Source organism: Seriola aureovittata, chromosome 7 (assembly GCF_021018895.1).
Source record: "Seriola aureovittata isolate HTS-2021-v1 ecotype China chromosome 7, ASM2101889v1, whole genome shotgun sequence".
Classification (NCBI taxonomy): domain Eukaryota; kingdom Metazoa; phylum Chordata; class Actinopteri; order Carangiformes; family Carangidae; genus Seriola; species Seriola aureovittata.
The window spans coordinates 29,779,306-29,793,334 of record NC_079370.1 but is presented as its reverse complement, the minus strand read 5'-3'; the positions used below and the strand labels follow the sequence as shown (position 1 = coordinate 29,793,334).

Here is a 14,029-nt window from a genome sequence, read left to right as displayed (position 1 = left end):
AACTCCCCAGAACCTAAAACTCTGGGTAAATGGAGACCCACTATGTTCATTGTGTTCAGGTACTCCAACTTTAAAGCACATTCTGTCGGGGTGTAAGGTTAGTCTGTCGCAAGGCAGGTATACGTGGCGACATAACCAGGTTCTAAAAAGCTTAGCTGCAGGAATTGAAGAGTTACGGAGGCAGGCAAATTTAGGAGGACCTAAAACAAAGAAAGGTGCAATCAAGTTTGTTCAAGAGGGAAAGAAAGTTGGTAAGACAACAAGAAGGCCAGGCAGCTTAGAAGGTGCTTGTGATTGGAAAATGCAGGTAGATTTAGGAGGAAAGCTTCTTGTTCCCCAGGAAATAGCCATTACAAAGCTAAGGCCTGATATAGTCTTGTGGTCTAGGAGTAGAATGAAAGTATATTTCATAGAGCTGACTGCTCCGTGGGAGGCCTTAGTTGAGGAAGCATATGAAAGGAAAAAGCTCAGGTATGCAGAGTTAGGGGCAGAAGCAGAGCAGCGAGGATGGAAAGTTAGGATATGTCCAGTGGAAGTAGGATGTAGAGGATTTGTAGCAAGGTCTGTTGTCTCTTTGGTAAGGGAGTTAGGAGCAAGTGGACAGAGTGTGAGGAAAATTGTAAAGGACATGTCAGATGAGGCAGCAAGATCCAGTCAGTGGATTTGGATGAGAAGGAGTAATGGTAGCTGGGTGCCCAGCAGGGGGAGCACTTAGGATAGATAGACTCTTAGGAGAAGCAAGGAAGAAATCCAGGAAGAGGAAGTGTTTTTAAGTGGGAGTGTGGCCTGTGTGAGCCTCTTTGAGACCATGCGGTTAGTCCAGGTGAGGTGGCCTGTATTGTTTGCTTGTATTGAATTGGTTTGTAGTGTGTCTGAGGCTGTTTAGGTGAGTTTGTTTGTTTTAGGTGAGTTGCATGGTGTGGTGTTGGAGAGTGGGGGGGGGGGTAGAGCACAGCCTAATCCGGCAGGGGAGAGCCAGCCCAAAAAGGCCCCTCTCCCTGACTCTACCTCCCTCATTGTCTTGGAGAGTGGGGGAGTAGGGGGGTAGAGCACAGCCTAATCCGGCGGGGGAGGGTTTAGCTCAAAAAGGCTTCTCTCCTTGACTCTGCCTCCCTCATTCAAAATGGCCGCCACTTTCTCCAACTGTTTAGGGGAGTTTGTTTGCTGAATCTGCTAGTGTGTTTTGTCAGAGTTGATGATGGTGTTGTTTGTGGTAGCATAGGCAAGATAAAGAAAATAGTGGTGGTGTGAGGAGCAGTGATGGCTGGCATTACGGGAGTGACTCTGGGGCGCCAGTGATCACTGTCTAGCCTCCTGGAGGTGTCGTTGGACCAACTAGACGAAACACTGGTGAAAGGAGGTTCCCACCTGATGACCCCAAAGACATGTTAGTTATCACTGCTCATTAGTCTGTACAGCTAAATTAATAGTTATCATAGGACATGTTAAGCTTAGGGAGCTATTCACTGAGTCTGGTCCATTTTCTGTAGCACAAGCTTTGTGTTTATCTTAAATTCATTTAGTTGCTTGTTCAGCTTCCTTGCACCTGATCCCCTTTGTGTCATCCAGCCCTTTTTTTTTTTTTACAATGCCGCCAATTTTAGACTTCAAAACCACTGGCTTCCCAGCACACAGTAAAGTCTCTCCGTCCTCACTTAGAGAGTAGAGATTTCTATTCCTCCACAGCCTCACCAGAGCAGTTTGTTGTACTCTTGTACGTTCATTGACAGGAAAATTGAACTCTCCCTTTAGTTTCTTTACTATGACTTCTAAGACATCCTCAGTCATTGATTGTTGTTGTCCATATCCCATGCAGCATGCTGTTTCCCGTGTGTATGGGTGGCAAATAGGACAAATATGAAGTTTAAACCGACTGTACTGTCATTCTATGTCAGTATGGACAGATAAGGTCAAAGTGTTGCTCTGAACATCCCGATCGCAAACAGCAGTCGATTAGGTGAAACATAGTATTTACAATCCATTCAGCGCAATACAATGTTCACAGTCAAATCAGACTCATAAACACCTTTAACATTGTTCAAAATGCAGTCTGGTGGCTTTTTTTCACTTTGCATGTCTTTTGTCTCGGGAAAGCCTCAGCATGCTGTTTCCCGTGTATACTTGTGGCAAATAGGATGAATATGAAGTTAAAACAGACTCGACCAGTATGTCAGTTTGGACAGATAAGGTAAATATGTTGATTAAACATTGTATTATGCCTAATAGACATTAGTGTTGTAATGTATGTTTGTAATATTATGTCAGTTTTTACTGAAAACGTTTAAGTGTGGATCTGAGCTTCTCTAGTGCCAACAGCAGTCTATTTGGCAAATTACAATATTAATTGTCCATTCAGTGCAATACTGTGTTCACAGTCCATTCATCGCAATACAGTGTTTACAGTTCATTCTAGTCATACACAGTTAACATCATTACATATCACTTTGTGCCTTTTTTCACTTTGCCTTTGTTTTTTTATCAGGAAAGCCTCAGTATGGTGTTTCCTGTTTTTACTAGTTGCAAATAGGATGAATATAAAGTAAAAAGAATTCTCAGAAATATTATATCAAACAAACTTCTCTGTAATATTATGTTTGTACTGAAAACCTTAAAGTGCTCACCTGAATGCTTTTCGTGCAACAAGCAGTTCATTCGGAGTCATACACAGTGTTGGGACTCAATCATTCAATAGACCAAATGTTTCTTTGCTCCACTGGACAAAGGAATTCACACCCCACAGTTTCTCACCGTTCACACCTGGGGATGACCCTTCCCCCCCACGGACCCCACTGGCCAGCCAGTGTGAGCCAGCGTGTGACATGTGACCCCCAAGGGTGTCACCAAACAAAACCAGTCTTCTAGACCCCTTCTCTCTCTCTTCCCTTCTTGGCTTGCTCTGGAGAGCAGCTCCAGCCCTCTCCTCCTGGTTCTGCAAAGGGCAACAAGGCCCCAGCCCAGGTCAGCTCTGCTACCTGAGAAACTAGCTCTCTCGCCGGCCTGCTCACAGCAGCCTGCAAACACTCTTCTCCTCCACAACAGCGACCTGCTTCGGATTAACTGTGAGTGAACCAAATCCTCTTCAGAATCAGCAGCTACGACACAAGGCTAGCTGATTTGTCCAAGCAACAGGAGTCGTAGCAGAGTTAGCATGGAACAGCTAACTCTGTGAGGAGAACAAAGGAGATAACAGCAAGCAACACAGCCAGACAGGACTTTACTCCACCAGGAAACCTCCCAACTCACTGGATTTTACAAAACACTGGAAAGGACCTCTTTGCTTGTTCCAAGGATTGGGTAACGTTAACGGACTGGGCCTAACCTTTCCCAGCACAGCATAGCACAGCATAGCTAAGCAGCAGAAGTCTTAACTTGTTAATGTACTTGTTGATTGATGTCTTGTTGTTGCAATGTTTGCTTAGGTTGTGGTCAGTCATACAGTTAATCGAGTACTCGTGTGTTCACACACATAGCAGTACGTCTCAGTCCTAGAACCTGCATGAAGCTAACCTTCCCCCTCTAACCCGGTACCTTTAGATTACATGAGTTAGGCTAACAAAGAATCTCACACCTTCCCTCTCACACACACTAGGTGGTCTCAGCGGCCATTTTAGTAGTTTCTTTGTTTACCGCCATCTTGTGTAGTCTTCTTTGTTCAGGTCATGTGGTCACAGTGACCACTTTGAGTCGGCCATCTTGCCTTTGTCTCTGTCCCCACAGACACACACACACACACACACCTGTATACACTAGATTAGACATTGTATTTTACTCTGCTCCATTGTAAATAAATGCCTTTTAAGTATAACTACTAGTGTGTTTAATGTTGCACAAGCGTGATTATTGCCAACCTCTACTCGGTAGAATTCCAATCCTTCAACTGTAACTTACTATTGATTTGGTAATTTGGTTATAGTTATTAAGCTAATGGTTAATCAGAGTTCCGGATTAATGGTAATAAATTGAGACTAAAACCATATTGGCTATTTTTTTTTAAAGTATATTTTTTGGGCTTTTATGCCTTTAATGGACAGCACAGTGGAGAGTGACAGGAAACGGGGAGGCAGAGAGAGGGGGAATGACATGCAGTGAAAGGCCGTCCGATGCGGGATTCGAACCGGGGCCGACTGCAGCGAGGACTGTAGCCTCTACACATGGGGCGCCTGCTTAAACCACTACGCTACACGACGCCCCCATATTGGCTATTTTGCCTATTAGTTTAGGCTGGTGCCCCGTGAACTTTAATTCATTTTAAAGTTATTCTTAATTTGTGATAGCCAATAAATTGATAGACAACCGAAATCTAACATATTTGGTGTCCAGCTCATGAGGTAGAGTACTGTTGACATAATGGTGCCCAGGTAGAGCTCAGACCCAACAACAGCATTAACATCATTAAATAACATTCTGTGCCTTTTTTCACTTTGACTGTCTTTTCTATCAGGAAAGCCTCAGTTTGATGTTTTACCTGTGCTCTAGTTAAAACAGGACAAATATGAAGAAAAACACGCTTCTCTGTCATATTATGGTCAGTTTGTCCTGACTGTAGCGGCCCACTTGGAATTACCACACAAGATGCAGAGAGCTTCGACTGGTGTTCGACTTTTATTCTCTCCTCCTTCACAACTGGCATTTTAACACCTTCTGACACCGTGACAACTATGAAAGTGGACAGAAATACAAATGCCATGGTACCAGATTTCAGTAAATAATACATAGAAATCATGTTCACATTTTAAACTTAAACGATACATTTTTACATGAATTTACCGTTTTTAAACTGCTATGAGTTGCAGCACTTATTAAATAAAATAATGACAGTTTCTCTCAGTTTTAATAAAATGAACCACTCTTTTTATAATGAATACACGTTAGTCTCCTCCTACCTACTTCTGCTTCCAAGGGCGCTAAGTTTGAGCTCAGCCTGCCAGCAGCCCGTCTTTCTCACACACCCACCTCGCAGTAATAGTCCTTACATGAGAAATACCATGACACAAAAACACGGAGTAAACCACGATAAAATGACCGTTCACAAGTGTCAACACAAGATACCACATGTTAATAGTTTGTTTGCATGTTTTACCAGTTCTGTAGCATCGTGAGCACGTTGTTTTTACCGAGACGGGAGCAGGAAGTCTAGTGTCTTCGATAACAGGAAGTTACAAAATAAGAGTGGTGCTCTTCAAAATAATAGTACAAAAAGTAAAGTCGCATAACTTATAGACAAAATTAACTGCCATTTACACTGACAACGTTAAAGTGTTCACCTGTCATTATGAGAGGTTTGACCCTTTCGAACTACTGGAGGAGACGTACAAAATGCTTCTACTTCTTCTGGTGGGACTTGGTATTAAATCAAAACCAACAACAGCCACAGTCAAGGCTATTTATTTATAGGGTACATTTTAAACAACAAATCATGACTAAAAAACACACAAAAAAACAAAAAAGATATTCTCAGAAATTCTCAGAAAACACATTACAAAATAAGGCAGTAAAGTAGAAAGTAGTGTGTGATATAATTTATTACTCATAACATTTACATGTCATACTTTAACTATTCTGGTGTGTTATAATGAAACATTCAAAAGTAACAAAAGATTGACTGCACAGAAAAAATATCCAGTCTGATTTGATTATCACCATGGTAAAGCCTTAAGGCCAACAATCTCACAAGTTCTTTAATATATCACTGATTCCAAAGTTATCAGTGAGTAATATTTTCATGTATCTTTATATTATTTATTGGTGATATTGTTTTATCCATTACAAAAGTAATACATTTCAGCTATTTCAAGACTTTTCTATAAATTCACTGTTTTATCAATCATTAATAGGGATCTGCCATATCCAGACATATGTAGACATTCCTAAATAGTGGATGAAACTAAAGAAACTGTCCAAGCAACTGAGGATTGTCACCCTTTTAGTAGGTTTTTCTCCATGTAAGTCCTCAAGGCTGAAGCATGGATGGCACATTGTGGCCACAGGGTGGCACTCCACTCCTCCAAATACTTAAATATCACATTTACCTTTACTTTGACAATTCAGTTCAGTGCATGTATATATAAAATGAAAAATATAATAAAGATGGGTTTGCATGAATGCTCATATCAGACAAAGAGAAGAGATTTCCAGAAACAAATTAAAGAATTTATATCTTTTTTGAGAGTAATCTATATATTTTATATAAACAAATAACTAAATGTAATGTTGAAGGCGTCACTCTTTATGATGAATCCACTTTTTGGGAGTTTGTGTCCAAATTCAGACTACTGAAAAATCGGAGGAGTCTATGTCGAGGTCAGCAACTGATTTAGTCACTGATAGGCTGGAATTAATAAGAGGCCAGCAATATCTCTTACTTATCTTTACCAAAGCTGATGATAACACTTGTTGAGCTAGGCACTTTATTTGATGAATAATGGAACTTTTTCTCACTGTTACAATGAATAAATACAGACACAATGATGGGGAACCCATGTGCACTTGACTGCAAAACAGGAGCTGTTGCAAAGCACCAGTGAATGAAAATGATGAGTGATTACTGTGCTGACTGATTTGGGATTGGTATATGTCAATCTATGAGAAGTTACAACAGGTTGTATTTAAGATGGGACAGTATGTAATATAACAAGTAGTCTGAATATTATCTTTTTGCCTGTGATTGAAAAGTACAGTAGTGTACTATGTATCTGGACAAAGACTCTGTTTTGGCTTTATGGCTACAGCCCTTCCCACATTAATGTCAAGTAGCAATCTTTAAGGCTGGAAATTAAGTAAACACGGAAGAACCAAAAACTGCAGTTCTTCGAATGACAACTGGACGCAGGCTCCAAAAGTGAGTCAGTCCACATAGACTCCTATGTTAAAGTTTACAGCCTTGTACAAAAACTGCCTTGGTCTTTATATCTAATGACAACTGTACAGGGCGTGAATTTTTATATAACTTTCATTTTATTAAGGCTCAAAGCTCTGCATAATTAAGGAAATGCCACTTAGAGTGACAGGTGACAAAACCTCTCTTTAGAAACCTATTGGTGACATCATTGAAGCTACATCCATCTTTATTTACAGTCTGTGATTTATGCAGTGAGGTATGACACAACAGGGGACTCCTGCAGACTGATGCTGAGTCTTGAGGGGAAAAAAAAGAATCAGGTCTTTTTCTGAAACACAATGTGACGCCATCAGGAGAGGTTCTGCGTTGGCCAATTACGCAAGTGGATGATTGGACAGAAAACAACCACAGGAAGAACATGGTTGTTTCCCGATGAAGCATTGTTGCATTCTGCTGTTTACCTAGAAATTGTGAACGTGGTAGGGAAACTCATTGCTGCCATAATGACCTTTACAGAGTTGTACATGAAGGCGTGAAATACACCGCTTTTACAGTCACGTGGCATTTTAGTGTCTTCAAGTCAGAATTTGTGGTTAGTATTTTAGCATGGCTAACCAAAACATTATGGGTTTTGTATGTTTCACTATTATTAACACAAAAATTTTTCCCTGTTAAATAGTTGTGAGCACACACCATGTGACACACCCTCAACGACCCTGTGTGATCCATCATTCTCATCAACCTTGTTTCTAGTGGCAAGCAGCTGATTAGAGGGAAACAGCTCTAAAAGCTCACCAAAAACTACCTGCTCAGCACCAAACATACAAACAACAGACAAGGTTTCTAGCTTTTGAACATAGCTAGAAAAGCCAGATATTTTTCTTGGGAGTTGGTGAAGACCAAACCAAAGCTATAAGAAGAGTGAAATTCATCTGGTAAACACAAACACCACTTCATGATGATAATATTGCTTTGTGTCTGTTGGATGACCAGTTGTTTGTTCACCATAGCAATTTTGTAAGGTGATAATATATCAGTTCTGTTTTACAGCCTGTTCTGCTGCTCACAGCTTAAAAAATATAATAATATATAGACCTATATTATTCGTGTACATGATACGATTGATATAAAGAACTATGACCAACATATGTACTGACATTATACAGCATAAAAATAAACTTGTCAGCACTCTATGGTGGAGAAAAAATGCAGCACACCAATTTCCAAATAAACACAAACAGGTCTTTTACATTCATTAGTATCAGCCATGCTAGTGTTCATTCAGGCTCTAGTTGTTAACTTGCAAAGCATACCTATACAGTATAATATGAAATTGATGATGTGTATTGTTCCCCTGGCTACACTTCCTCAGTGGAAATGCTGGCCATATGGTAAGACTTAGAGGGAGCAGAATCTTTGAAAACGTCATCCTCCATGCCTTCTTCTATGGGCTTCATCTTTGAGCTCTTGGTGCCAGGTGATTTTTCTAAAATAAAAAATAAAAATATTACAACTAAATCAATTTGATGTTTTTATATATAAATAGCATATATGCAATAAAGATAAATAATGCATGATCTTGGCAGAAGTGTCACGTCACAAAGGACACAAACTTTCATCCATATAGCAAACAATTCACACTAGAGAAGAATACACACACTGACATTGAGTGCAATCAGAAAGCAGTCAGACCCATTCACGGTTTCCACATTTTATTATGTTGTAGCTGTATGCTGGAATCATTTAAATTAATTTCCCTTCATCGAATCTACACTCAGTACCCCATTATGACAAAGTGAAAACAAAAATGTAGTAATTTTTAAAAACTGGAATATCATATGTTGGGTCTGAGCTCTGCCTCACAAGTGGGACACCATAAATGTTGGACCTTTGGTTGTCTATCAATTTATTGGCTATCATAAATTTATATTATAACTTTATAACTATAATAACTTTAAAATTAATTAAAGTCCTCAAATTTCAAATTTCGATTCAAAATGGCCACATGGCCTGAACAAAGAAGACTACACAAGAAAGCAGAAACAAAGAAATTACTCAAAATGGCCAATGAGACCACCTGGTGTGTGGGGGAGGGAAGGTTTGAGTGTCTTTGTTAGCCTAGCTCATGTAATCTAGAGCTACCAGGTTAGAAGGAGAAGGTTAGCTGCATGAAGGTTCTAGAACTGAGACGTAGTGGGAAGAATAAAGGTGGAGGACTGGTTCTGCTGGTGAACAATAGATGCACAGGTGCATATCACAGTAATGGAGAAGATCTGCTGGGATAAAACCAATTGGCAGTTGGTCTTAGACTGTACTATGTACCAATGGAGTTCTCACACATCGTCGCCATTGTTGTTTACATTCAACCATGAGCAGAGCCTGAAGTTGTGTGTGACGTCATTCACGAGACAGTTGCGAGAGAATACCATGTCACTCTAACCTAACTGGCTTCCCTCTCCTTTGATCAGCACATTAATGATATCACCAAGACTGTCTTTTTTCATCTACGTAACATAGCTAGGATTCTGTCTTTTCTCTGGGTCTAAGACTGATGCTGAATTCACGCTTTCGTTTCATCAAGACTTGATTATTGTAACATTTTGTTTTCTGTCCTGCCACATGCTCGTATTAAAAGCCTTCAAATGGTTCAGAAATCCGAAGCTAGAATTGTTACTAAATCCAGAAAATGTTACCATATTACACCGATTTTAGCCTCCCTTCATTGGCTTCTTGTTCATATCAGATCAGACTTTAAGGTGCTGATGTCATATGAGGTTCTAAATGGACTTGCTCCATCATACTTAAGCAGATCATGTCTGATCTGCTTAAACCTTATACTCCATCTCATGTCCTCTGTTCCCAGAATTTAGGGTTCCTCTCTGTTCCCAGAGTTAAAGGCTCGATGCTGATATCTGACTGTCTGACTCCGTTCAGACTTTCAAATCTAAACTTAAAATGTATTTTTATGCCTTAACTTTCAGTTAGCTTCCTATTCTTTTATAAAAGTCAGGCTTTGTACCTTTTGTCAGTCTCAATAAATCAGTAAACTTAGTATAGTACAGTCCAGGTTGTTCTGCCGACGAGATTACTGTAAACTTTCTGAATATCACTGCATCATTCTAGCCCTTTGCTTTTTCCCTCAAGCACATGAAGTGCCCAGGCTGTGTGCCTCTCTCTCTCCATTCTCCTTCTCTATGCTGTTACTCTCCACAGGTCCTCTCACCTCCAGAGCTTTAGAGTCTGGACCTGTAAACCTGCAAACACCTACTGCCCCCATGATCCTGTTTAACACCTGCTGCTAAACCTGCTAAAATTTAGTATGATTAACAATGATCATTATTAATTTTATTAGCTGTCATTACCATTTTTATCAGTATGAGCACTACAGTTGCCACTAGTAGCGGCAGTAACAGCGATAGTAATATCGCTGTTATGGTTCTCTCAGATGGCTGCCTACCCTGAGTCCGGTTCTGCTTGAGGTTTCTGCCTCTTAAAAGGAAGTTTTTCGTTTTCACTGTCGCCTAGTGATTGCTCTTGGTGGGAATTGTTGGTTCCCTGCTCAATTTGGAAAGCACCTTGAGATAATGTATATTGTGAATTGGCGCTATACAAATAAAAATGACTTGACTTGACTTGACTGTGCAGCCGGCTGGCTGAGCCTCTCCAGAGGATCTTTAACTTAAGCCTCCATTCCTGTTCACTCTGTATACAACTCGGACTCTTGCCACATCCAGATATGACATTTTTATGCTGTCATTTCTGTCTGTTTTCACCAGTTTCTGTTCTTGCTGTGTTGTTTTTATGTTGTTGATTGTACAGCACTTTGGCTGTTGTTTTAAATGTGTTTTATAAATAAATTTGATTTGATTTGATTTGATTTATAAAATGAAAATTCAGTACTCCAGTCCAGAGATAACAAATGCATGAAGTGGTTTTTGCAGACAACAAGCTACACAACGCCAACTTCTCAGCAAGGTAACCAACTACTTTCACTTAACTCTGCTGTTTTCTCAGACTCATACCTATACTCATTTCTTTATTGTTGATGATGCCAATGCCATCAAAAAGAATAATGCGCTGGCTGAGTGGCAGCAAGTCCTCATAGCTCATAGTTGTTTTTTTTTTGTTTTTTTACAGTATATTAGTGTGTTTTTGTCGATTGGGATCTTTATTCTGCGTTGTTGTTTTTTCTGAAAATGGAGAAAATAGTGTGTGTGAGGGAGGACCTCCTTGCTTTACAGTGTACTAACCTGAACTCTTGGCTTTAGAGCGTACCAGACATGGAATTGAACATCACATACCAGTTGAGCTGAAGAAGCCGTACCGCGGATGGAGAGCCAGGCCTAAGCTACTGGCTAGGCGATGGAGATATAAGCCTTTTCTACAATCAGTCCTCATTGGGAATCATAACTCCCTGCCTAACAAGTGTGATGACATCTCTGGTACACTTTAAAGCCAGGAGATTTTCCCTTGTGTACATTTTCTCCATTGTCAGACTAAACAACAACAAAATAATGTCATCAATCGACAAAATGTACATTAATATTAACCATTTAACATGGGGAAAAAAAGGCCTCTCTAATACAAGCTTATTCCAAATGAAAGCCTCTCTTCCGTATTTTTTTTTATTTTGTGACTAGGCTACTTCTACACATAATACCTCTAATAGCTTTAATCTTATTGTGTGATAAAGTGACTTACGGAGCGATGATCCAGCTGATCCTCCTCGTAGGATCTGGTTGAGAACATCATCAGTGTCATTTGTACTCGCCATGCTGTTCCTCATCTGCATCATAGACAGCTGAGAGCAAAGGCTGGGCTCACGGTCCATCTTCTTCACTGCCTGGGACACATTTAATCACCAACATCATCAACAACAACATAAGCACAATAAGAATTGTTATAACTTTCATATAGTACACTATTAAAGTGTTAATACTTCCAGCATTTTTGCTGCTAAACACTAAAACAACATTTTTTAATATAATCTGACATCAGAACTAGCCCTACCTTGTCACTGAGTGTTGGGTCATTCAGAGAGTACAGTTTGTTGGTGATGTCTTTCCCTATGAGGTACCTGAACACCTCACTGAGGAAAGTGTTTGACTCCAGGAAGTAGGTAAGCCTCTCTCGCGACCAACACAAGAACTTACAGTTCTCCTCTGCCATGATAGTCACCTGTCAATTACAGTAACAAATTTGTTTTTCAAGAAGTGAGGATTGTATAACCTATTAGTCAATTCTTAGGAGCATCAGGTTAAATAAAGCTCTGTCCGATTATTCATTTCACCCCACATAAAGGCTAAGTGTATGGTAAAACATCAAATATTTTTCATTATTTATTCAAAGATTTTTAACGCAGTAAGCAATGATGATTTTATTTATCTGATTTTTATATTACCTGGAACTTCTCTCCTCTGTGCATTTCAGTAGACCTGAACTCTGGAGAATCGATGAATGAATTGGTATAGATGTTGTGGAGGAAATGGCCTCTGTATGATACCTTCATCCTGTCACAGAGAAACTTCAAAGTCAAAGTCAAAACTCTGATTAATCTGAAATACAAAAATGTGTATTGTGTGGAAGCCACTTGTTGATTGGTGAAGCCAAAGAACTTAGTTCCTTGAAGTTCCATTTCCTCTAATGATAGATAGAGTCCCACATTACTCTTAGAAATAGTCTCAAAATTATTTCATAGGTTTCAAATTCATGATTGTTTAAAAATATCCAAATTCACTCTGAAATTAACTCTAAAAGTCTACAAAATATATTCTGATAGTGATAGTATTCCTATTCCGTGGTTAGGTACAAATATAGCTACCCATTGAGTGTTCCACTGTTGTTGTTTTTTTGTTGTTTTCTAAATTCCTTATTTTTGGTTGAATCTGTTTTCCTGTACCCCATGACTCTCACAGGGAATGTAACAACCAGTAATAAGAAATGCAATATCTGTCATTTGAACAGTATGAATCAATCACTGAGACTTGTCCATTTATAAAGGATGACTGACAGAACAACAGCTGCACCTGGATTCAGACAAAATGCACATACTTTCCTTTGAGGAGAATGCTGAGACGTTCATCCACAGAGGTCTTGTCCTCAGCAGCGTAGGCCTGGCCTTTCTTCAGTGTCTGGATGGTGCAGAACTGTCCTGTGAGCCTCTGAAACAGAGCCTCCTTCACATGGAGGGGCTCAAACATTCGCTTGTAGACTGACCGCAGCTCCCTGTCGATCTTAATCTGACAGAGACGAGTCATAACCTTACCTCATCTTTCCAATGAAAATCTAACATAAAAAGCAAAATTCAATAATGTTGCTGTGGTCAAATTGAAATAACATTCAAAGAGTTGGTGAATTGGGAAAAGGAAAAGTGACTGTGGAGGACCTGTCTCCTGTCACATTATGAAAAGTCCTGGTCTGGCTCCACCAGCTTGCTAGAGGTCCCTTTCTTACACTAAATCCTCCAGTGGCACCCATGTATTTGAAAAAAAAACCCTGCATCTTATTAACATAAAGCATGCCTGAACCCAAGAGGATATGCTGCTTCCTGCCAGAGACAGCGAAGAAAAACTCAGCACTGAGCCTAAATAAACACTTGAATGGCCTGAATGTAAGTGGCTTTTAGAGTGTCAATGAGGGCATGTTGTTTTTAACTCACTGGCCTTCGCTTGTACACGAGGAAGAAGAAATGCATGAAGTTGACCACCAGAAATACCACGTTCCAAACCATCACATCCAGGTTGCACCTATACAGAGTCGCCCATGAAATTAAGAGACCACATCCTGTGAGGGTTAAAGACAGAGAACAACGTGTATTTAGGGGAAGATATAGCTATAAACTAATTAAAAGTTGATTCAGAGATTCTCAATCTAAAGTTAAATACTTCAGTCTGATTTAATATATTAATAAAGACAATATCATATATAGCTACTGTAGTTGTAATTTCAAGTTTCTGATTTTTATAACAGCCGTGCAACCATATGTGTCACTAAAATGTATGAAATGTAGATACATCATAAGTATAAACTGAATTCACTTGGAATTAAACAATCAATTATTATTTGTTAAATACGAGCCATTCATAAAGTCATTCATAAAGTATATATACATATCAGTGGCGATTGCTCTAAGACTGCAAGGGAAGCTCAGCTTCCCCTAAAATGTCAACAAAATAAGTGGTCAAATATGTC

At 39.6% G+C, this 14,029-nt stretch overlaps 1 pseudogene; it reads right to left on the bottom strand.

The window, feature by feature from the left end:
* Positions 1-5,369: 5,369 nt before the first annotated feature.
* Positions 5,370-14,029, bottom strand: part of LOC130172678 (blood vessel epicardial substance-like) — a 37,530-nt pseudogene continuing 28,870 nt past the window's right edge.